The following is a 26,230-nucleotide window of genomic DNA, read 5'->3' on the forward strand; positions in this document are numbered from 1 at the left end:
TACAGTTAAATCACACTTGTTTAATAATAAAAGTAAAAATAACAAACGTAGTCAAAACATAGCCAAAGTGCAGTAACCGGAACGGATAGTCAGCCAAAGCCTGAAGTCAGGGATCAACGTAATGGAACAGCAAGCAGGATCTGGAGCCAGAAGGGATGTTAGCAAAGCAAGTCTTGAACAGGATCGCAGGAGATAGTTTCTATGATGTTGACCAAGGCGAAGGCAGAGCTCCTCTGGACTGGATGGCTCAAGTAGGCAGGACTGACGAGCAGGATCATCAACAGCTGAGGAACTATGGAGAGATAGGAACAGGCAATTAGCCGACAGCTGAGCGGCCAGCTCAGAGAAGGAAGGGCTGAGCCCAGCCCTGACATGTATAGATTACATTTACTAGGGCACACCTCATACTTCCAAAGTCCACTACTAGAAAAGTCTTGAAATCAGGGATTCTGACACTATTCCAACGTCACTTGCTGAGTGCTTGTTTGGGTATAAGAGGAATGGTTGCATTTTGTAATGAACTAATTTCAGTTTATTGCATTAACAACTTGTCCTGTATTGGAAAAGCAAATCAACCATAGTGACCAGGAATATGGGGGCCTTAAGGGATTCTTCCATTTCCTCCAAAACATACTCTGTGGTGCCATATGGACACAGACAGTTATTGCAGTACTAAATGTACTGGAGGAACTGATTGTTGATCCATAATTAAATTATGTACAGGCTGCACAGGCTTTAGTTATGAGTAAATCAGTAGCAGATTGAGCGAATAGTACAAACAATTCTTCAGCCATTGCTTGTAGGATGTTTGTGTGTATGTGTGCTTATTTGTCACAAATCTAGGTTTTGTGACTGGGATAGGGCAATGGGTAGGTATGGTTAAGGAGCCTGCACCCAAGTTGCTCTGATACTGGCTGTAGTCAAAATAAAATTGTGCCAAAATCACTGTCGTCGTCACATATAACAGACAGCTGCAAGTGTTTGTCAGTTTTAAAACACCTGTTATTAATCTAAAACAACAGTTAAGGCCTTGTTCGCATGGGCATACTACAGCCTATGGGCATATTACAGTGTACGCCTCTGCAAGGGTCATGTTTGCCAGCACAGGGATGCACAGGTGTTCTGTTTTATGGTCAAGGTGTTTTATGTCAGTTGGGAAGCAGTGGCTGCACCAACACGGCTGTTTCTTTCAGTTTGACGGTCGTGCAAGTCAAATTAGGAACAGCAGCTGTGTCCGACAGACACTGCTTCCCAATTGACATGAATGAGACTGCCTGCACAGGGATGCACGGAAAACCTGTGCATCCCTGCTCTGGCAAACACGGCCCTCGCACTGGCATACTAGCATATGCACCCTATAGGCAGGTGCACTCCACTTTCTCCACTGCAGGTGGCGATCAACCACAGCAGCATTGCAGAGGGAGAGGAACAGGGCTCCTCTATGGTTTCCTGGGTCACTGGGGCAGCGATTGGATTATGACAGCCCATTTGACTCTGGTGACCATCTTGGGCGCGCATTCTATTGCATGGTTAGTGTAGGGATAGGTCACCCATCTGTCAGGGACAGTATTAGCGGCAGAGGAAGCTTAACAATGAGAAGGGAAAGCTTAGGGATTCACCACTCTCATGGAAACCTCCCCAGTTGGGCTTGGACCAGCCAGGCTGCATTCCGCCCCTCGGGACAGATGCTGTCAGTTCGGCTGAGACCTGCTCTGTAACATGCTGTTGTCATACATGAGTGTTTACTAGGTGGTCCCTCCTTCCTTGTTGTCTACTGCTGTAATTTAACTTAAAGTTTTTCAACTGCCTTTGGAACAAGTGTGTGTTACTGCCGCTGCACCACGCAATTATACAAAAAAATGTATTAGGCAAACCTAAAGTGGGTTTTTTTTTTAACCACTACTATTCCTTATACTTTTCATATTCCTTTATACTGGCTTTTGAAATTTACAAATGCAGAAATGTAGAAATTGGATGAAAGGTTTAGCACAATTATATAGACCAAATGAGGGACAAATAAGGAGGAAAGAGGGACAAAGAAGGGAGTTTGTTCCAAATCCGGGACAGTCCCTCAAAATCAGGGACAGTTGGGAGCTATGGGACACAGCTTGGCTGTCATACACAAACATGCAATACGGTAGACATGTGCATGCCAAAAAAAATCTGTTTTGTTTCGTTTCATTTAGATTAGTTAATCTAGTTATTTAGTTTCGTTAAATTCGGTTGATTTGTTCAATTCGTATTCAGAATTTTTAGAATTTTCTTCAAATGTACCGATTTTTTAAAATTCAAATAGTTTAAATCGATAAATTTCGAATCGGTTGAAACCAAAATGTTAATTTTTTTTTCAATTCGCATGCGGCAAAGTGAACAAACAAAAGAAAAATCTTCATCAAATGATTACAATGACTCTTTAAATCACCTTTGGCTTAACAAGAACAACAATATTTCAAAATGGTACACAAACAACACACACAGTCTTTGATTTTAGAAATAGGTTTACAGTTCAAATTCGTATGGAATTCCATGTAAAGTTCAATTCGAATTTCAATTAGATTTTCCGAAATTTGGACGAATTTTGTTTAGTTATTCGGAGCATTCGGTAAACTTTGTTTATACTGTAATTCGGGTATTTGGATATATTAAAATCTCCGGAATATGAAAAATTTGTCTGAATATTAATTCAGAACGTAACGAACTGCACATGTCAACAATACGGAAAACAAGCTTAGAAGATCCATGATCTTCTCTGTGTGTCATGGTTTCTCTGCAGTGCCAATCTGTGTTTGCCAGAATTTCAGTAAGAAGATTAAACTAGAATTTCAATCTAAGTCTAACTAGTCTTAAAATGCTCACCACCCTCCCCAACACCTATGCTGACTAATCTGTGTAGGAAATATATACTTACCTATTTTCAGCCTGCTGCGGTCCTGTCACGTGATCCATCTTTCTTGTGTAAGTAAGCAGCAGAGAAGAGGAAACGCTTACAACAGATGGACCATAGGAACATTAGGGTGCTGTCACCGCTCCCAGACATTTCCAGCCGTGGTCGACTACTCTATCCCCAACCCTGAGGCCGCCCCTGGTTGACACAGGGGATCACGTGAACTGACCAGCGCATGCCTTAAAAATAGTATAGGGTATATGATATAAGTATATACATCGTTATTACCCACGTTAGTCAGCATAGGTGTAAGGAGGGAGGAGAGAGGAAGCATCTTACTTAGCGACCACCCGCCCACAATGTACTGTGGGCGAACGGCTGCTGTAGGCAAAGCAACGTACCCATACATCACTGACTACTTCCCAGATAGCAAGCAATTGAGCTGCAAGTTTGAAAACGACTTGCTAAGCTATTGCTAGACTTACCAGGCTTCACAAGTTTGTTGCATAATTGCATCAAGTCCGCATTGCATGATTCCATATCAACTTTCTTTGCAAACATTCTGCAAATCTGCTGCAAGTTCTGGTTTAGTTATTTTGTGCAATAGTCATCCCACCACAGGGGTCACTGTGGCTGAATTTTCATGCTGTAGATTTGCAGAGCTCTTGCTGTAGACTCAACACTGCAACTTTGCTCTTGCCAGAGATTCACCACGCAAATTTGCAACAAATTGGAAAAGCGTCAACTAGATTTTGTGTTTCAGATACTCTGCAAGTGTATAACTTGCCAGTGAAAATGTGCAGCAAGGGGTTGTAAAGTCTAAACATTTGTTACCTTCATGCATTCCTTGCATGAAGGTAAAAAATGTTTAGATGTCAGAATCGCCCCCTCAGCCCCCCTTCACTTACCTGAGACCTGTGCCATGCACGTCGGCAGATCGTTTCTTCCCTCACTTCCAGGTCTTGCTGGCTTCTGGCTGGCTGTCAACCAAAGCCAGTGACGACGGAGCGGGGGGCGGGGCCAAGTCCCTCTGTCTGTGTCAATGGACGCAGCAAAGGGACTCGGGTGCAATCACGCACGAGTGCATCCATGGGGGCACTGGGCAGAGAGGAGGGGCCAGGAGCGCTGGCGGGGGACCTGAAAAGAGGAGGTGCGATTCCATTGCACAGAGTAGGTAAGTATCGACATACCTTTACAAACCCTTTAGCAAGACTTACAATTCAACACTGCCGCAAATTTGTGGCAAGTTAACCTTGCTATCTGGGTTCCGGGTTCATGCATTTTCCCCCCTCCACGCCCAACTCCCGCTGTGATTGTACACAGCAGAAGCCTGTCAGAAAGTCCTGCCCAATGATTCACATCCGGAACCTGGTGATCGGCTGTGTGCAATCACAGCCCAGAGCCCTGTGTTGGTAAACAACACAGAGCTCTGTACAGAGGGAACGATCTGTCAGTTTCTGATCCCTACAAAGCAGCTGAGAGATCTTTAATAAAAAGCAGCACACTTTACACATATTACACAGTTAGGCACATATTTAACCACTTGCCGACCGCCTCACGCATATATACGTGAACAGAGCGGCACGGGCAGGCAAAATCACGTACCTGGTACGTGATTGCCTTCCCGCGGGCGGGGGGTCCGATCGGACCCCCCCCGGTGCCAGCAGCGGTCGGCATTTGTCTGGCAGCGATCAGAGATGAGGGGGAGGCCATCCGATCGTGCCCCCCCCCCTCGCGATCGCTCCCAGCCAATGAGAAACATCCCCTGCCTGTGTATAGTACACACAGGCAGAGGATGTGATGTCATCTCTCCTCGGCTCGGCAGTTTCCGTTCCGACGCCGAGGAGAGAAGACATCCAAGTAAGTGTAAAACACAAACACACACAGTAGAACATGCCAGGCACACTAAACACCCCCGATCCCCCCCGATCGCCCCCCGATCCCCCCCCAATCACCCCCCTCCCCCTGTCACAAACTGACACCAAGCTGTTTTTTTTTTTTTTCCTGATTACTGATTGGTGTCAGTTTGTGACAGTTAGAAGTGGTAGGGCAGTTAGTATTAGCCCCCTGTAGGTCTAGGGTACCCCCCTAACCCCCCCTAATAAAGTTTTAACCCCTTGATCACCCCCTGTCACCAGTGTCGCTAAGCGATCATTTTTCTGATCGCTGTATTAGTGTCACTAGTGACGCTAGTTAGGGACGTAAATATTTAGGTTCGCCGTAAGCGTTTTATAGCGACAGGGACCCCCATATACTATCTAATAAAGGTTTTAACCCCTTGATTGCACCCTAGTTAACCCTTTCACCACTGATCACTGTATAACCGTTACGGGTGACGCTGGTTAGTTTGTTTATTTTTTATAGTGTCAGGGCACCCGCCGTTTATTACCGAATAAAGGTTTAGCCCCCCCGATCGCCCGGCGGTGATATGCGTCGCCCCAAGCAGCGTCAGATTAGCGCCAGTAGCGCTAACACCCACGCACGCAGCATACGCCTCCCTTAGTGGTATAGTATCTGAACGGATCAATATCTGATCCGATCAGATCTATACTAGTGTCCCCAGCAGTTTAGGGTTCCCAAAAACGCAGTGTTAGCGGGATCAGCCCAGATACCCGCTAGCACCTGCATTTTGCCCCTCCGCCCGGCTCGGCCCAGCCCACCCAAGTGCAGTATCGATCGATCACTGTCACTTACAAAACACTAAACGCATAACTGCAGCGTTCGCAGAGTCAGGCCTGATCCCTGCGATCGCTAACAGTTTTTTTTTGTAGCGTTTTGGTGAAATGGCAAGCACCAGCCCCAGGCAGCGTCAGGTTAGTGCCAGTAGCGCTAACACCCACGCACCGTACACCTCCCTTAGTGGTATAGTATCTGAACGCATCAATATCTGATCCGATCAGATCTATACTAGCGTCCCCAGCAGTTTAGGATTCCCAAAAACGCAATGTTAGCGGGATCAGCCCAGATACCTGCTAGCACCTGCATTTTGCCCCTCCGCCCGGCCCAGCCCAGCCCACCCAAGTGCAGTATCGATCAATCACTGTCACTTACAAAACACTAAACGCATAACTGCAGCGTTCGCAGAGTCAGGCCTGATCCCTGCGATCGCTAACAGTTTTTTTTTGTAGCGTTTTGGTGAACTGGCAAGCGCCAGTGGCCTAGTACACCCCGGTCGTAGTCAAACCAGCACTGCAGTAACACTTGGTGACGTGGCGAGTCCCATAAGTGCAGTTCAAGCTGGTGAGGTGGCAAGCACAAGTAGTGTCCCGCTGCCACCAAGAAGACAAACACAGGCCCGTCGTGCCCATAGTGCCCTTCCTGCTGCATTCGCCAATCCTAATTGGGAACCCACCACTTCTGCAGCGCCCGTACTTCCCCCATTCACATCCCCAACCAAATGCAGTCGGCTGCATGAGAGGTATTTTTCTTTATGTCCTCCCGAGTACCCCTACCCAACGAACCCCCCCAAAAAAGATGTCGTGTCTGCAGCAAGCGCGGATATAGACGTGACACCCACTATTATTGTCCCTTCTGTCCTGACAATCCTGGTCTTTGCATTGGTGAATTAGTGAATTGCTTGCTATCTGGGAAGTTTTGAACGCTACCATGCACTAGTTGAGTATTAGCGTAGGGTACAGCATTGCACAGACTAGGACACACTTTCACAGGGTCTCCCAAGATGCCATCGCATTTTGAGAGACCCGAACTTGGAACCGGTTACAGTTATAAAAGTTACAGTTACAAAAAAAATGTAAAAAAAAAAAAAAAAACACAAACAAAAATAAAAAAAAATAAATAGTTGTCGTTTTATTGTTCTCTCTCTCTCTATTCTCTCTCTCTATTGTTCTGCTCTTTTTTACTGTATTCTATTCTGCAATGTTTTATTGTTATTATGTTTTATCATGTTTGCTTTTCAGGTATGCAATTTTTTATACTTTACTGTTCACTGTGCTTTATTGTTAACCATTTTTTTGTCTTCAGGTACGCCATTCACGACTTTGAGTGGTTATACCAGAATAATGCCTGCAGGTTTAGGTATCATCTTGGTATCATTCTTTTCAGCCAGTGGTCGGCTTTCATGTAAAAGCAATCCTAGCGGCTAATTAGCCTCTAGACTGCTTTTACAAGCAGTGGGAGGGAATGCCCCCCCCCCCACCGTCTTCTGTGTTTTTCTCTGGCTCTCCTGTCTCAACAGGGAACCTGAGAATGCAGCCGGTGATTCAGCCAGCTGACCATAGAGCTGATCAGAGACCAGAGTGGCTCCAAACCTCTCTATGGCCTAAGAAACCGGAAGCTACAAGCATTTTATGACTTAGATTTCGCCGGATGTAAACAGCGCCATTGGGAAATTGGGGAAGCATTTTTTCACACTGATCTTGGTGTGGTCAGATGCTTTGAGGGCAGAGGAGAGATCTAGGGTCTAATAGACCCCAATTTTTTCAAAAAAGAGTACCTGTCACTACCTATTGCTATCATAGGGGATATTTACATTTTCTGAGATAACAATAAAAATGATTAAAAAAAAAAAAAAATGAAAGGAACAGTTTAAAAATAAGATAAAAAAGCAAAAAAATAATAAAGAAAAAAAAAAAAAAAAAGCACCCCTGTCCCCCCTGCTCTCGCGCTAAGGCGAACGCAAGCGTCGGTCTGGCGTCAAATGTAAACAGCAATTGCACCATGCATGTGAGGTGTCACCGCGAACGTCAGATCGAGGGCAGTAATTTTAGCAGTAGACCTCCTCTGTAAATCTAAAGTGGTAACCTGTAAAGGCTTTTAAAGGCTTTTAAAAATCTATTAATTTTGTTGCCACTGCACGTTTGTGCGCAATTTTAAAGCATGTCATGTTTGGTATCCATGTACTCGGCCTAAGATCATCTTTTTTATTTCATCAAACATTTGGGCAATATAGTGTGTTTTAGTGCATTAAAATTTAAAAAAGTGTGTTTTTTCCACAAAAAATGCGTTTGAAAAATCGCTGCGCAAATACTGTGTGAAAAAAAAAAATGAAACACCCACCATTTTAATCTGTAGGGCATTTGCTTTAAAAAAAATATATAATGTTTGGGGGTTCAAAGTAATTTTCTTGCAAAAAAAAATAATTTTTTTATGTAATCAAAAAGTGTCATAAAGGGCTTTGTCTTCAAGTGGTTAGAAGAGTGGGTGATGTGTGACATAAGCTTCTAAATGTTGTGCATAAAATGCCAAGACAGTTCAAAACCCCCCCAAATGACCCCATTTTGGAAAGTAGACACCCCAAGCTATTTGCTGAGAGGCATGTCGAGTCCATGGAATATTTTATATTGTGACACAAGTTGCAGGAAAGAGACAAATTTTTTTTTTTTTTTTTGCTTAAAGTTGTCACTAAATGATATATTGCTCAAACATGCCATGGGAATATGTGAAATTACACCCCAAAATACATTCTGCTGCTTCTCCTGAGTACGGGGATACCACATGTGTGAGACTTTTTGGGAGCCTAACCGACGGGACCCCGAAAACCAAGCACCGCCTTCAGGCTTTCTAAGGGCGTAAATTTTTGAATTCACTCTTCACTGCCTATCACAGTTTCGGAGGCCATGGAATGCCCAGGTGGCACAAACCCCCCCCAAATTACCCCATTTTGGAAAGTAGACACCCAAAGCTATTTGCTGAGAGGTATAGTGAGTATTTTGCAGACCTCACTTTTTGTCACAAAGTTTTGAAAATTGAAAAAAGAAAAAAAAAAAAATTTTTTCTGGTCTTTCTTCATTTTCAAAAACAAATACGAGCTGCAAAATACTCACCATGCCTCTTACCAAATAGCTTGGGGTGTCTACTTTCCAAAATGGGGTCATTTGGGGGGGGTTTGTGCCATCATGGCATTTTATGGCCTTCAAAACTGTGATAGGCAGCGAGGAGTGAAATCAAAAATTTATGCCCTTAGAAATCCTGAAGGCGGTGCTTGGTTTTTGGGGCCCCGTACGCGGCTAGGTTCCCAAAAAGTCCCACACATGTGGTATCCCCGTACTCAGGAGAAGCAGCTGAATGTATTTTGGGGTGCAATTCCACATATGCCCATGGCCTGTGTGAGCAATATATCATTTAGTGACAACTTTTTGTAATTTTTTTTTTTTTGTCATTATTCAATCACTTGGGACAAAAAAAATAAATATTCAATGGGCTCAACATGCCTCTCAGCAATTTCCTTGGGGTGTCTACTTTCCAAAATGGGGTCATTTGGGGGGGTTTTGTACTGCCCTGCCATTTTAGCACCTCAAGAAATGACATAGGCAGTCATAAATTAAAAGCTGTGTAAATTCCAGAAAATGTACCCTAGTTTGTAGACGCTATAACTTTTGCGCAAACCAATAAATATACGCTTATTGACATTTTTTTTACCAAAGACATGTGGCCGAATACATTTTGGCCTAAATGTATGACTAAAATTGAATTTATTGGATTTTTTTTATAACAAAAAGTAGAAAATATCATTTTTTTCAAAATTTTCGGTCTTTTTCCGTTTATAGCGCAAAAAATAAAAACGGCAGAGGTGATCAAATACCATCAAAAGAAAGCTCTATTTGTAGGAAGAAAAGGACGCAAATTTCGTTTGGGTACAGCATTGCATGACCGCGCAATTAGCAGTTAAAGCGACGCAGTGCCGAATTGTAAAAAGTGCTCTGGTCAGGAAGGGGGTAAAACCTTCCGGGGCTGAAGTGGTTAACCCCTTGATTGCCCAGATGTTAACCCCTTCTCTGACAGTGTCATTAGTACAGTGACAGTGTATAGTATTAGCACTGATCACTGTATTAATGTCACTGGTGATGTCAGTTTCAGTTAGTCAGTTCCCCCCAGCGCCAGTTAGTGTCAGATTGCCCGATCTTAGTCCCATTATGTCGCTTATCATCACCATTAGTAGTACAAAAAATATATAAAAATAAAAATTCCAGTATATATACCATACTTTGTAGGTGCTATAAACCAATCAAAATACACTTCCTGGAATTTTATTTTAATCAAAAATGTGTAGCCGAATACATTTTGAAGAAGTTAGATTTTTACATTTTTTTATTGCATGTTTTATAGCAAAAAAAAAATATTGTTTTTTTTTTTTCAACATTTTCAGTCTTTTTTCATTTATATTGCAAAAAATAATAAACCCGGTGGTGATCAAATACCCCCCAAATGAAAGCTCTATTTGAGAAAAAAAATTAAACAAGTTTTGTTTGGGTACAGCGTTGCATGACCGCGCAAATACTAGATAAAGTAACACAGTGCCAAATAGCAAAAAATGGCCTAGTCATGAAGTGGATAAAACCCTCCTGGAGCCCAATTGGTTAAGGTCTAGTTAGGATTAGCCTGGAATTCTACTTTATTTCTCCGGTGGTGTAGGGTGGGCAGATACAGAAGGCAGCAGTAGGTAGCTTTTCTCATTCCTTTATTTCTCAACATTTTTCAGAATGTGGCTCTGTTATTTTAATAGTAAAGCTGTAGCAATATTGTTTATTATGTTTTGGACTTTTTTATCTCTTGAGCCGTGTTGTATTGTCTCCACCAATACTGATAGTAATTGACTTGCTTCTTTTTTAACTGCTTAATTCTGAATACTGTAGATTGTTTACTTTTGGTATGGTATGGTCCATATGGTATGATTGACACTAGTCAACTGGATTAATACATAATAATCACAGGAGTAGTTTTAATGTAAAACCAACAGAAGTTCTAACTCCTCCATATTCTACCCATCTATAAAAGAACCATTTAGAACACACAAACACTTTAACCACTTAACCTCTGGAAGATTTACCCCATCCTGCACTTTTTTCCCCCCACAAATAGAGCTTTCTTTTTTTGGTATTTGATCACCTCTGCATTTTGTATTTTTTGCGCTATAAACAAAAAAAAAACAACAATTTTGAAAAAAAACTGTATTTTTTAATTTCTGCTATAAATCACATCCAATAAAACAATTTTAAAAATGTAATTTCTACATCAGTTTAGGCCAATATGAATTCTGCTTCATATTTTTGGTAGAAAAAAATCCCAATAAGCGAATATTGATTGGTTTGCACAAAGGTTATAGTGTCTACAAACTATGGGATATTTTTATTTATTTATTTATTACAAGTAATGGTGACTTATAGCGGGACTGCAATATTGTGGCAGGAAATTTGGACACTGACACTTTTGACACTTTTTGGGGACCAGTGACATTATTACAGTGATTAGTGCTAAAAATTATGCACTGTCACTGGCTGGGAAGGGGTTAACATCAGGGGTGATCAAAGGGTTACATGTGTGCCTAGCCAGTGTTTCTCTAAATTGTGGGAGGTGCTTTTACTAGGGGAAGACATGGATCCTAGTCCCTGCCCCATGGCTCCCGGTGTGTGTGATCGCATGCGCGCATCCTACCTGGAAGAGCCGGATCACGTATATACGCTAAATTGTCAAAGTATTGGGACACCTCCCTTTGCACGCACATGAACTTTAATGGCATCCTAGTCTTAGTCCGTAGGGTTCAATATTGAGTTGGCCCACCCTTTGCAGCTGTAAAAGCTTCAACTCTTCTGGGAAGGCTGTCCACAAGGTTTAGGAGTGTGTCTATGGGAATGTTTAACCATTCTTCGAGAAGCCCCTTTGTGAGGTCAGGCACTGATGTGGATGAGAAGGCCTGGCTCGAAGTTTCCGCTCTAATGCATCCCAAAAGTATTCTATCGGATTGAGGTCAGGACTCTATGCAGGCTAGTCAAGTTCCTCCACTCCAAACTTGCTCATCCATGTCTTTATGGACCTTGCTTTGTGCACTGGTGCGCAGCCATGTTGGAACAGGAAGGGGTCATCCCCAAACTGTTCCCACAAAGTTGGGAGCATGAAATTGACCAAAATGTCTTGGTATGCTGAAACCTTAAGAGATCCCTTCACTGGAACTAAGGCCAAGCCCAACCCCTGAAAAAACAACCCCACACCATAATCCCCACCCACCCCGCCAGGCCTTCTCGTCCAACATTAGTGCCTGACCTCACAAATGCGCTTCTGGAAGAATGGTCAAACATTGCCATAGACACACTTCTAAACCTTGTGCACAGCCTTCCAAGAAGAGTTGAAGCTGTTTTGCTACAAAGGGTGGGCCAACTCAATATTGAACCCTACGGACTAAAGCCTCGTACACATGGTCTGATTGTTGGATGACTGAGCATCTGATTTTTGTCAAAAGGGTGCAGGATTTTGTCTAGCATACTATCTGCAAATTGTCGTTTGAAAAACGCAAACATAGTGACGTACTATGAGAGTATAAAGAGGAAGTTAATTTCTTAAGCGCCACCCTTTGAGCCCTTTCTGCTAATTTCATGCTAGTAGAAGTTTGGTGAGCGTTGATTCGTGATTTTCAGATCGTACAAAACAAATGCCCTTTAAAATACGTTTGACATTACTACTTCAGTATCACCAGCAAAGCAGCTTCATTATTATCCCATTAAAGAAGATGAGAATTTTGACATTTCATCAATTCCCGCATCACAAATGTTAATTCTAGATTACGAACAGTAGTTTACAAGACCAAACTATTCCCAGTCATTCCTTGATTCCGAGCATGCACGTTTGTACTTTTGACTTTTGTGTGAGGGATTTTTGTACTGACCCACCGAAAATCAGACATTGAGTTCACATCAGACACAAATTTTATAGCTTGCACATCCAGCTTTTGTCTGATGTAAAAGTCAAATCGTCTGTCGAATGCACCGTACTATCGATCTGAAAATCCGCAAACAGCTCGTCTTCAGACTTTTCCCTTCTGATTTTCATACCACGTGTACGAGGCCCAAAGCCCTGTACACACGATCGGACATTCCGAAAACAAAACCGTGGATTTTTTTCCGACGGATGTGGGCTCAAACTTGTCTTGCATACACACGGTCACACAAATGTTGTTGGAAATTCCGATCGCCAAGAACGCGCTGACGTACAACACGTAAGACAGCACTAGAAAAAGGAAGTTCAATACCAAGTGCGCCACCCTTTGGGCTTCTTCTGCTAATCTCGTGTTAGTAGAAGTTTGGTGAGAGACGATTTGCGCTTTTCAGCTTAGTGCTTTTCAGTTCATTATTGCACTTCAGTTTGTGCTTGTGGGTTCGTATCTGTTCTTCAGTGCGTGTTGTCAGTTGGTATCTGTTTTTCAGTGCGTTTTTGTCCGCTCGTTTCTGATTTTCAGATCGTTCTTCTCAGGTTCTTTCTGATTTTCAGTGCGTTCTGTTAGTTTGTTCTGACCAGCCGACCGTTTTCAAGCCATGTTGCTGATGCGTACTCGTCGTACAGTTCGTGCTGTGCAAGGGCTTGGTGTTGGAGTTCTTTCTTTGACCCAAGCCCAGTCCATGAACAGGGCAAGGAGTTTATGGACGAAGAATTAGTTGCTCCAGCGTGACCAATTCTTGCACATGCCTTTGTTGCGGGAGATCCAGGAGAATAATCCTGATGATTTCAGGAATTATCTCCGGATGAAGGACCCCATGTTTTTAATGGTCTGTTGGCTTTGCTGTCCCCTTATATTACCAAGCAGGACACCTGCATGCGGCAAGCCATCACTCCCAAGCAAAGGCTCATCGCCACCTTGCAGTACTTGGCGATGGGGAGAAGTCTGCAGAACATCAAGTTCTCGACAGGCATCTCCCCCCAGGCTCTGGGAATCATTATTCCAGAGACTTGTTCTGCCATCATTCATGTCCTTCAGAAGGACTATATTAAGGTAAGTTTTCTCCTTTAACATCACATTCAGTGTATTTAATGTTTGCTAAGTGGACCTTATACTTTTGTCTTAAAATACTAATTTCAATAAATGTTATACTTATGTTGGCCAAGAATGTTTGTGTCTAATCTGCTTGCAATGTTATGTGCAAAACTACTCTTTTTTTTTTCTTGTTTGACTCCACAGTTTCCTTTAACGCCACAGGGATGGCAGACTGTGGCATCCCAGTTTGCTCAGCAGTGGGACTTTCCTAACTGTAGAGGGGCAATCGATGGGAAGCACGTCCACATCATCCCACCCCCCAACTCGGGGTCATACTATTACAATTATAAGGGGTTTAATAGTATTGTGATGTTGGCATGGTGTGTGGGGATTTCCTCTTCTTTAAGAGGTGTGGTGTTCTTGGTGTCCTCAGATGTTCCAAGTCTTTTCTCCCCTATGTGAATTAAAAATAAGGTATACTTAGCACACAGATATTTGAGGCAAGAAATAGGAATATGAAACATTGCTTGGAAGTATCGTACAATTGTCTGTTTTGGCAGAGTTCCAAGCTGAAGACATGTTTTTTTCCCTTTCTAAAGCTGGAATACTTACCTTTTTTGTTATTAAAGTTTCACAGATGGAGAGACCCCTAGTATCCACTGTAGCACCTGCGTGGGACACCCTAAAAAGGGTGTTCTGGTGTCCCATACTAGTGCTCCTGTGTCCAGATGTGTAAACAGCTGCTGAGTGTCCTCTCCTTACACTGAATCAAGTTTGCATTTCATTCTAGTTACACACATCTAGACAACAATGCACTAAACTTCTTTTCATACAAATAGGCATGAACAAATGTGGTTAAGCTGCATCTGCCAAAAACATCGTATTAGGAGTCGAACGAACGATGTTTACTACGGACGAACGATGTTTACTACGGACGCATGATGTTTACCACGACGATCTAACGAACAATGTTTACTACGGACGATTACTGTTCCCGTGCCATTTTAAAATGTACAACAATAAAGAAAAGCACATGGAGCAGCATGCAAGTAAAATAATTGGAACACACGACAAATTACTTACTTTTTTGCAGCACTCTCTTGATCCTTCTGTACTGATCCTGCTCCCTCAATTTGAGGTCTTACCAGCGTTTCCTCAATTGCTCCTTGGATCATCATACCCCAAAATTCTTCTGCAGACTTATCACAACTTTAGTCATGATCTTGGCCTTTCTCACATTTGGGTTGCTGTACGGTCCATACTTTCCATCATAGTCGGCCGTCTTCAAGATGTCCACCATCTCCACCATCTCTACAAAGGACATATTTGATGCCTTAACTCTCCTCCTGGATTGGGACGTTTGTGGCTCCGGGCTTTGCTGAGATTATCGTAGATGAGATTATCATACACCTGTTGTCTCTCAGCCATGTGCTACCCACTGCGCCGAAAGAGAAGGGGTGGGGAATATACTAGAAAGAAGGTCAGGGGCAGAGTTTCACGCATGCGCAGTGTAGATAAAGCGTAACACGCGTGCATCATACGTACGATCTGTGAGCGGAGGACGGAGTAGCGTAAGCGCCGATCGTGCAAACTAAGGTACCATTTAAACTTGGGGCATCAGTGGTTAGTGGCTTATACTGCTTTTAGAGATTGAGGCCTATATTGGAACAAGATTAGGAGAGTTTAGCCTGACATTAGGGTTTGTCTTGTGTTGTGTCTTGCAGATAAAATGGATAAATTTAATGACCATGACTTCCTCCCCAACTTCATTGATAAGTACAGAGAGCTGCCATGTCTGTGGCAAGTGAAACACTAATTTTATAACAACAAACTAAAGTGGAAGGCAGAGCTGGATCAACTGTTGGAATTGATGAAGCCGGTGATTCCCAAAGCAGACATAACCTATTTGAAGGCCAACATTGGTGGCCTGAGGAGCACATATAATAGGGAGCGCAAAAAGGTCCAGGATTCCATGAGATCAGGAGCAGCAGCAGATGACTTATTACATGATTTATGTCCCCAGGCTGTGGTACTATGACAGACTGGGGTTTTTGTCAGACCAGAGTGAACCAAGGCCAGCCCTTTAACCCTTCCTTCCACACTTCCTTCCACCCCAGATGAGGCTTCCGACGTTCAACCTGGGCCTTCAACCCAGGAAGATGTGGAAGAGCCCAGCTTGAGCCAGATATAGCATTGTTCAACATATTTCTGGTCAAAATTTTAATGATGTTCACTAGATGTTATTATTGATCACTAATTTCGGATTTAACAAAGTGGTTTACATATCAATAGACAGTAGTAGCCAAAAATGATTGGGACAAGAATGATAGTCTTTTTTATTTGTTAACATTCAATTTGCAACAGTCATGAGCTCTAAATTGTGTGTGATTGATGACCAAAAAACTAAAACTATTTTCATACACAGGAAATTCTCAGCCAGGAGGAGGGCGTGGAAAGTGGCAGCCAGGAGATGGCCGTGGAAAGTGGCAGCCAGGAGTTGGCCATGCCCAGTAGCCTGACCGAATCCCGGGTTCCTCCTTTGCCTTCAAACAAAAAGGCCCAGGAAGGGGAGGAACGTGGTGGAGTTAGCGCTTGGTTTGATACGGCAGGCTACTGCGGTCCTCAAAAACACCCCTAATGTCCAGGAGCCTTTGCATGTATGACGGCCAGTAAGCTGCAAGAAATGGAGGAGGGCCAATGCTTCATCTGTGAGGAGGTCATATTTCAGGCCCTAAATAAGGGGGTGAGGTGCCAACTCACCAACAAAAGTCATCTATGTGAGTTGGACCATACTCCTCCTCCACCTCCTGCCACAACTCCAACACCACAGCCACAGCCTGGAAGGAAGCGTGGAAGGAAGTCAAGAGAGTGATGGCCTGGGTTCGGTCTGGTCTGGCAAAAAACGCAGGCTGTGGTAAGACCACAGCCTGGGGACATATGTCATCTGCTGCTGCTCCCAATCTCTCGGAGTCCTGGACCGTATTGTGCTCCCTATTAAATGGACTCCTCAAGCTACCAATTTTGCCTGTCAAATAATTGATGTCTGCCCCGGGGTACAAAGGCTTCGCCAATTTCAACAGTTTATCCAGTGTTGCCTTCCTCTTTAGTTTGATATAACCCCTAATAAATTACTATTTTTTTTTTTACAAATACTTGGCTATGTTTTAGTTCAAAAAGGACAGTTTGTTTGTGAGTAGGCAGGTACATTTCAAAAATACAATGTCAAATTAACAAGGGACACCAACACCAACCAACCTCTTTGAGGTTAAAAAAAACCAAGATAATAATGGTGTTGTGGTAACTTGACACACAAAATGAAAAAAATATTATGGAGATCACTATAAAAAAGATAAATAAATAAATTCAGGAGATCTTGATAAAAAAAAAAAAAAAGTAGATCACTCTAAAAAAAATTAGACACATTATTCTGGAGATCGGGTGAAAAAAAATAAAAAAGATTATTCGGGAGATCACGAGAAATAATAAAGAAATCAGAAGTGTGTGTAAATATCAGCAGCAAAGCAACTTCATTATTCTAGCATTATAAAGAAGAAGAGAATGCGCTGCATTGAAATATTTAAAAATTTGCAGCGTGACGAATGTGCTATCTCCATTACGAACGCTAGTTTTACCAGACCGAGCGCTTCCGCCTCGTACTTGATTCTGAGCATGCGTGGAATTTTGTGCCTCGGACTTGTGTACACACGCTCGGAATTTCTGACAACAAAGTTTTATGTCGGAAAATTTGAGAACCTGCTCTCAAACTGTTGTTGTCGGAAATTCTGACAGCAAATGTCCGATGGAGCATATACACGGTCGGAATTTCCGACAACAAGCTCACATCGAACATTTCCCATCGGAAAATCCGATCGTGTGTACAAGGCCTAAGACTGGGATGTCATTCAAGTTCATGCGCGTGTAAAGGCAGGCATCACAATACGTTTGACAATACAGGTGCCGTCCCGTAGTAGTAAACCTGCTTTGGGATGGGCCTGAAGGGTTGAAAACTATATTTAAATCTTAATCTTGCCTGTTTTGTATAATAATACTTTGTAAAATGACATTGGTTAACATTTTGTTAAAATACATTGAAGCCCAATGAGGAGAAGTAAGTTTTAACGCATACTTTCCCTGAGCGCATTACTGAGGGTTTTAACAATAAACAGCCTTTGAAGTTGTTTACAGTTTCCAGCTTTCTGACAAGTTAAAGAAACTTTGAACCTTTCTAAGTAAACAGGCATTGTGTTGAGGAATGTCTCTTCGGTGAATATACAATAAAGCTGCATAGAAAATAGTGAAGGAAATGACAGCAGCCATCAGTGGTATAATCATTCACATCATTAAAAAAAAAGTCACTGGCAGACAAGTTCATATTCAAGCACTAAAAAAGTATTCTGGATGACAATCCTTTACAAACTATGCGAGCCTTAGCCAGCCGCCATAATAAGGGCAATAGGCAAGCTATACCATCATGAGGGAGGTAAAAATAAAACACAAATATGTGTGTCTTAAGGGGAGGAATATTTTCTGGAGGGACCAAGTAGGACATGTATACTGGGTAAACAGAAAACCGCAAATTGCAGAGGACAGAGCTGTTAACAGATCAAAGGAATGTCACTGTGAATAGGTATGTAATAAGTGGTGACACACTGATGGGGAAGTGAGCTCTCGCCAAGGAAAAACACATACTACAGCTAGTAAATCTATAATGATGGGATATTTTCCATTTCCTCTAACACCAGGGAGTTTTGGCTTTTTAAGAAGGACTCCGTATTTTAAAACTTGGCTATTGTGCCAGTGATGTTGTCAATGACATAAGAGGTGGTTTGTTAGACGCGAGCTACAATACTTGCAAATGCATACTTGATTACTATTATTATTATTATACAGAACTTATATAGTACCAACAGTATGTGCAGCACAGGACAATATAAAGGGAGACCCTAAGCTTAAAATGCAATCCAATATTGAAGGGGTTGTAAAGTCAGAAGGTTTTTTATCTTAATGCATTCAATGCATTAAGATAAAAAGCCTTCTGTGTGTAGTAGCCCCCCTCAGCCCCTATAATATTTACCGGGATGTTTGCCCCCCCCCCCCCCCAAATATTGAACACCACTGCAACAAAGCAGGTAAGTATAACATGTTTGTTATTTTTATAAAAAAGAAAAAAAAAAAGAGACTTTACAATCACTTTAAAGGGTTAGGAGGGCCCTGCTAATGAGAGCTTACAATCTAAAAATTCCATCCCCCCTACTATTTCAAAAATATAATTGTTCTTTATTTATATGTAGCACCTTGGTCCTAAACAGGGCTGTTAATAAATCTATTTGTGCTAGGTGGTAACTAGCCTGGCTAATTGGTAAGTTGATCCACTAATTCCTGTACTGATTCTGAGTTTGGTGTAGTCTCTCTATCCTGTCAATAGGTGGCACTGTTGCTTTTGGCACTAGAATGATGGATTACCATAAATTCAGGTAATGAGTAACTAGGTTGTCTCAGCCAATCAGCAGGAGTTTATCTGACCGCTGTGTATGCTGGGATAAACTATTTAATTGGGAGGAGTCAGGTGATCGGGGTTCTTCCCGCCTGAGGCTGCGGCCTGGGTGGGTGTGTGTTGAGAAGTTCCTGGTTGCTAGGCCTGAAGGCTGAGGCCTATCCAGGAGGCATGCTGGCTGCTAGGTCCACTAAAGGCCTATCCAGCAGTTCAGGGTTCCGCAAAAGAAGGAACAGCCAAGGTTAAGCCCCAAGCCTGAGGCAGAACCGCATGTTTTAGAGGCTCGGCCTGGGGGGAGCCTGTTCGTTGTCAGAGGTAAAGGAGAAGCGGTTGCTACAAAGGGATGACCACTCCTGTTACCGGAGGCAAGTTTGGAAGGGAGGATGAAGTTCTGAAGGAGTACCAGAGCAGACGCTTCATTAGCCAGGGACAGTGAAGTAGTGGGAAAGCTTCAGTAGAGACTCATCCAGGAAGGCAGCGGGTAGCTGTGAGTAAAGCTTGAAGGAGTACGACGGGTAGCTGTAAGTAAAGCTCGAAGATAAAGTACAGCAGTTAGCTGTGGGTGAAGCTTGGGAATCCAGCAGGTAGCTGAGAGTCCAAGAATTCTAGTGAAAGATGGCGAGCTGAGCTTAAAGTGAAGTTCCACCCAAAATTGGAGCTTCCGCTCGTTGTACTCCTCCCCCCCTCCGGTGCCACATTTGGCACCTTTCGGGAGGGGGGGGCAGGGTAACTGCCTTTCACAGGTATCCTGTTCCCACTTCCGGGAGCCTCAGCCATGGGTATTGATGTCGCCGCCCGGGCTCCCTCCTCCTACCTCCTCCTTCCCCGGCCGCTAGGCCAGTAGGAGAGAGGAGCGGAGCCTCACACATGCGCATTAGGGTTCCCGGCGTGAAGCCGTAATGCTTCAATGCCAGGTTCCCTTACTCGCAATGGAGGCAACATGCACCCGACAGCTGGACAGCTGGACAGCAGGACAGCGGTGGGCGGACCTCCACTTTAAGAGTCTAGAGTGGAATACTGTGAGTTAAACTGGAATATCTACAGTAGGATACTGTGAGAGAATTTGTTGCCATAGGAGACAGCAGTTGCTACAAGATACAGATTGCTGCATTCAGCTTAATCACTTGCCAACCAGCTCCTATAGATATACGGCGGCAATGTGGCTCCGTCCTGCTAATTGCCGTACCTGTACGGCGGCTCCTTTAAGAGCCATAGAAGACATGCACATGCTGGCTGCACAGTGGGGGATCCGATGCATGTGGCCTGCGGGCGCGATTGCCCCCGGCCACCCGCAATTGCGGCATGAGAGCCAGAATAGGGATTTGTATATGCAAACACACAAATCCTCGTTCCGACAGGAGAGAAGAGACAGATCTGCTGTTCATAGTAATTGCGAACAGCGATATGTCTGCTTCCCCAGTCAGTGCCCTCCCCCCACATTTAGAAACACTCCCTAGGGAACACATTTAACCCCTTGATCGCCCCCTTGTGTTAACCCCTTCCCTGCCAGTGACATTTAAACGGTAATCAGTGCATTTTTATAGCACCAATAGCTGTATAAATGTCAATGGTCCCAAAAAAGTGTCAAAAGTGTCCAATCTGCCCGCCGCAATGTCGCAGTCCCACTAAAAATAGCAGATCACTGCCATTACTGGTAAAAAATAAAATAATAAAAATGCCATAAAAATGCCATAAAGCTATCCCCTTTTCTGTAGACTCTATAACTTTTATGCAAACCAATCAATATACGCTTATTGCGATTTTTTTACCAAAAATATGTAGAAGAATATATATTGGCCTAAACTGATGAAGAAATGTGTTTGTTTTTTTTTCAATTTTGGCATATTTATTATAGCAAAAAGTTAAAAAAAATGTTTTTTTTTTTCAAAATTGTCAGTCTTTTTTTGTTTATAGCGCAAAAAATAAAAAAACGTAAAAAAAGGATGTCAATTTTATTTGGGTACAACGTTGCACGATTGTCAGTTAAAGTGACGTATCGCAAAAAATGGCCTGGTCATTAAAGCGGAGGTCCGCTGAAAAAAAAGTATTAAAAGCCAGCAGCTACAAATACTGCAGCTGCTGACTTTTAATATATGGACACTTACCTGTCCAGGGAGCCTGCGATGTCGGCAGGCGAAGCCGATCCGTCCTTCGGTATGTAAAACAGAACCCTACGCTAGCAACTCACCATGCAAATAATAAATTAGGAAAAACAAATAATATATGCACAATTAATGTGTGCTATGTGAGATTACACAAAAAACCCCTACAGGGCTAAGTGACTAATAAACAATAATACACTAGCTGTGTATTTTTACTTGAAACATACAACAAATGTGGTCTGTGTGAAATTACCACAAAAAAACACTTAGATGCGATGCGACTACAGGGCGATAAAATATCGCTAAACTAGTGCAAAAAAATATATATATAAACAAGCATATAAATTAATATTCGTGATCCACAAACAACAGTAGGTGAATCTCTATAAAGAGATATAAACGCCAAATTGTAAATGAAACAAAAAAAACAAAAATAGCTAGTGGCAGAGAGTCTATTATATCAGGGTGTTTCTCCACAAGAAACAATCAGCTGACTTCAAGCTTTTCCTCCATATGATAGGTCTGGACAAGAAGGTAAGCTGATACTGGTGATCGTTATGAGGAGGCTTATGGGACCACAAAATTCACGTTCCTCCAAAAAGAAAGGAGAAAACATATAGTGTGAAACCTATAACACCGTGAGATCACCTGCGCATATAAGCGCTACTCACGGAACCGATGTGCAGAGCAGGCATTCAGATATTTTAATCGTCGGTGTTCGCTGCTGAACGGCGTGCGTTCCACCAACTCCTTCGGCTCTCGGCTGCTGCCGCCGTCATCCTAGGTAAGGGAATAAGGAAGTGAAGCCATGCGGCTTCACTTCCTGGTTCCCTACTGCGCATACGTGATGGCGCTGCATGTCCTCTCTCGTCCCTGCTGTATTCTGTGTCTCACAGAATACAGAGGCGGAGGAGGACAGAGTAGGCGCCGGAAGTGGCGTAGGTCACCGCAAGCACCGCGGTGATCTATGCCAGGAAGTGGGAGCAAATACCTGTATTAGACAGGTGTCTGCTCCCTCCTTCCCCCTGAAAGGTGCCAAATGTGACACCGGAGGGGGGGGGGAATCCAAAAAGTGGAAGTTCCATTTTTGGGTGGAACTCCACTTTAAGGGGGCATATCCCTCCGGGGCTGAAGTGGTTAAAGGCCCTCATTCTGTATTGCTGTCTGCCTAGTTCTATTTTTGTTGCAGAGTTTGCCCTAATTGCTACTGCATTTGCCTAAGGGTATCCTGTGCCCTAAACCCTCTCTCCCCACCGTTCCTGTTAAGAGAAATAAAACGCTCTTTGTTCATTTTTACAAAAAGTGACTGGCGCCCAATCTTTTCACCTTGCACCACACCCACTATGCCTCGTAACCTGCACCCTGAGGAGGAATTTCAGTTCTCCCTGGCTCTGGGGGGGTCACCATCAGACCCTTGGAAGTCGGGGAGACCACTACATATACACTAACAGGACATCATATTGCATTTTACACTATCCTCAGCCATGTTTCTGCTGGTCTATTGTTGGAGAATTCTTAAAGTATATGTAAATGATCACCTTGCAAAACAACCCAATCAGTAAATAGAAATGAAGGGAGAACATTTGTGTATAGATATATAAACATTATAAAAACCTTTTTTTCTGTTTTCTGATCATATACCCTCTGCTCTCAGCTGCATAAGAGTTTAGGCAGGAGAAAGGGCAGCACACTGGTCTTTCCAGTGAATGGCTGTGTGTGCGTGTGTGTGTCAGGAAGGGGGGGGGTCAGGATAAGTCTAAACATTGGAGGAGAGCGGGTTGAGTTCCCAGCACAGCCAGAAAACTGACCATGATGTGCTCTCATGGCTGGTGTGGTCAGTTTTTGATAGAAAAGCGGAGGGACTGACAGGAACACCAGGGATTTTACACAAAGGTGGCAATACAAAGAGAACAGGATACTTTTTCATACAAGTACATGGTACAATTATTTCAGAGAATAAAGATTGATGTCATTAATGGTAATTCATTCATGATAATTAAATAATGGTAATTGTGTGTTCCCACTAAATTTACAACTCCTACACAATGCCAGAGTAATTTTATTTTCTTCTCTTTGTCTGTTTGGTACCTATGCATATGGACTTTAACAGTTTTGTCAGTATTGCTAAATATTTGCTGCCAAAGCTGAACCTCCTAATTAAAGTGATTGTATACTCCTTTAGCTAATTTGTACCTACAGGTAAGCCTATAATAAGGCTTACCTGTAGGTAAAATGAATATCTCCTAAACCTGTACGGTTTAGGAGATATTCACCTTGCATGAAGCCGCTGACATCAGTGGCGCATGCGCTCTGAAGGTCCGGCGGATTCTGCCGGACCTTGCTGGAACGGACCTTGCCAGAGCTTACGTCATCATGGCTCTGGCCACTCACAGTGCCAGAGCCGTGAACCCGGAAGACACGCCGAGGGCAAAATGTCAGCTCCCTCGGCAGTGACCGGGATGCGATGCTGACGCTTCGATCTAAGGTAAGTTTTTCATAATGAGCTAGTATGCAGTGCATACTAGTTCATTATGCCTTTGCCTTACAGGTTTTTTTTTTCTGCGGGTATACAACCGCTTTAAGGACAAAATAAAGAATACAAATTATAATGACAATGTATGTGTTCAGGTGCATGCATCTCACAACCAAATTTTCCATCCCACAATTTTGATAGTCCTAATATTGTTAAAAATAATCAAGATGATGATAGGCTTCTATAGCAATTACATTTAATCATTCTCAGTCTGGAGCAGGCTTAATGGAATATAATTACTAGTTGCTTACTATCACTTACTGTACCTTGCATGTTGCTTGTTGCCTTTTTGAATTATGGCCAAAGGAGAACTGAATACAAACACACAAAGAAAACATGAATTCTTGCAGTTATTGCCTTCGTTAGGTAACTAGAGGATGATTCCAAAATGTATAAATACTTTAACAACGTCTCCACAGTATGCAGTAAATGGCTCTGGTCATTACGGCATCACTATTTAATGTGTTTCTAAACCCACAACAGTAAAATCAGTCTGTATATGCTGTGAAGAATGCTTATTATACTCACTGTGGAACCTGAGGGGTTAATCCTCAGCATTGTGTAAAAAGGCTGTTTGATCCTGTCTTCTCTAAACCTCCCCTTCTTTTACAGTCCTCAATCCATCTGCTGATAGTACATAGCCCTAGGAGACATTCTGCACATGCTCAATTTGGTGTATTAAACAAAACGGAAAAAAGGAAAAAATAACTGCGCTTCAAAAACATGTAAAATAAAGTGAAATAAAGCTGCGATGTCCTAAATGTGACACAAACACACAACGTAAATGGGAAAAATTGGTGACTCGCGCTAAACAAATTGGTGGGTGTGTGGCTAAGGAGTGCCACACCTAAAAAATCAAAATACAAGTGCCCCTGGAACACGAGTGCCCCTGGAAGACGCAATTTTCTTGCGAAACGCAGTGTAGGGCTGAGCGGTATCATCGCGCCACCTCCCATTGACGCTGTACATCCAGCAGGACGGGCTATCTGTGGTCATCCGGCCGGTGCCACAGACTGTTCTTCTACTCATGATGCTGATTTTCCTTACTTACATGTGAGTGTTCACTATTCTTATTTCAATAAATACCGTTTGCTTTTACACTATGGGAGCCCTCCCTTTTTTTCTTCCTATGATGACAACACTATGCTGAGGGCTGAGCCCTTTTCTGTGGACCCATCCATCTCCACCACAGTCCCTGACGTCCTTTCCAGTTTCCATCTTCGCTCCTGGGAGTTCCGGATTAGCAGGATCTCACAGCCCATTTAGACCCTCTGTAACGGGGGGTCATGGGGTTCTGGTAAGCGACCAGGCTCTTTATTTTTGGTGGTGGACCCACACACCTAGGATTCCATACAATTGAATAACCCGGGATTGTCAATCACTGTTTTGGGGTTTTCTCCATATGGACTATTCCTTTAATAATTCACATCTATTTCTTTATTTCTGTATTTATTACACACAAACTTATTTCTAAATATTTTTGCACTAATTGTGATATATTATTTGCACAGATTGTATATGTATCCACTAAGGGGGCTTGTGTATTCCCCCAATTTTATATAGTGTGCTACACTATACACATTTATATATATTTGTATTTTGATTTTTTAGGTGTGGCACTCCTTAGCCACACACCCACCAATTTGTTTAGCGCGAGTCACCAATTTTTCTCAGTTTGGTGTATATTGCTTGAGAATTTTTTCTTTTGGGGCTGGTGCATGTAATCAGCACAGGGCCAATCAGCACTGTCCAGACAGAGGGCCAGGAGTCATGCAGCTTCATAGGACAGTCAGAGGAGAATTAAAACTCCTCCTACAAGCTTTAACCAGTGCTTGGCCGGACACTGATAGAAGGCACAAGACTTCCTAGTGTCCTCAGTGTTTCCTAACAGAGAAGATTCCTAGTGTCCCCCAGTGTTTCTGTCAGAGAAGGACTTTTTCTACCCTTGCTCGCCATGCTCCTGCACGCATGCGCGGCGGATTGGCGCTCTGGCACACACACGTGCGTGGCCCGAAGGTGCAGCGTGTGCGTGTGCACGCAGTGTGCGTAATGGCGCACGCCAGGGCGCACGCTATGGCGGGCATTTTCAGACAGCTCTGGCGCCCAGACGGGTTGCTGGTTTGTCGTCAGCTTCCTGTTTGTGCCTGTTTCCAGTTTGCCATACCTGACTACCTGCTGTGACCCGGACTGTTCCTGACTACGCTGCTGCTCTCCTTGATCTGACCCTCGGCTTGCTTAAACGGACTTTGCTTGATCTGCCTACCAGTGTTTGACCCTCGGCCTGCCTAACAGACTTTGCTTGATCTGCCTACCAGTGTTTGACCCTCAGCCTGCCTAACAAACTTGCTTACCTGCCTTGCCTGGATTTGACCTCTGGCCTGTTTCACGGACTTGTTTACTTGCTCTGGTACCTATTTCCTCTGTCTTGCATTGGACTTTCAGCCAGTTCCTGGATCCCAGCTAATCCTCCATACAGCTCTTCAGTCTTTTCAAGGAACTCACCCCTGCTGGTGGCCCG

General features: G+C 43.2%; 1 long non-coding RNA gene across 1 annotated transcript; it reads right to left on the reverse strand.

Moving 5' to 3' along the window:
* On the reverse strand, positions 1 to 24,028 carry LOC141145992 (uncharacterized). Its single transcript, XR_012244710.1, has 2 exons — positions 23,979 to 24,028; positions 1 to 292 (listed from the first exon to the last, which is right to left on the reverse strand). It is a non-coding gene; the product is annotated as an uncharacterized lncRNA (long non-coding RNA).
* Between the last annotated feature and the right edge of the window lie 2,202 nt (positions 24,029 to 26,230).

The sequence above is a fragment of the Aquarana catesbeiana genome, linkage group LG05 (assembly GCF_042186555.1).
Source record: "Aquarana catesbeiana isolate 2022-GZ linkage group LG05, ASM4218655v1, whole genome shotgun sequence".
NCBI classification, from domain to species: domain Eukaryota; kingdom Metazoa; phylum Chordata; class Amphibia; order Anura; family Ranidae; genus Aquarana; species Aquarana catesbeiana.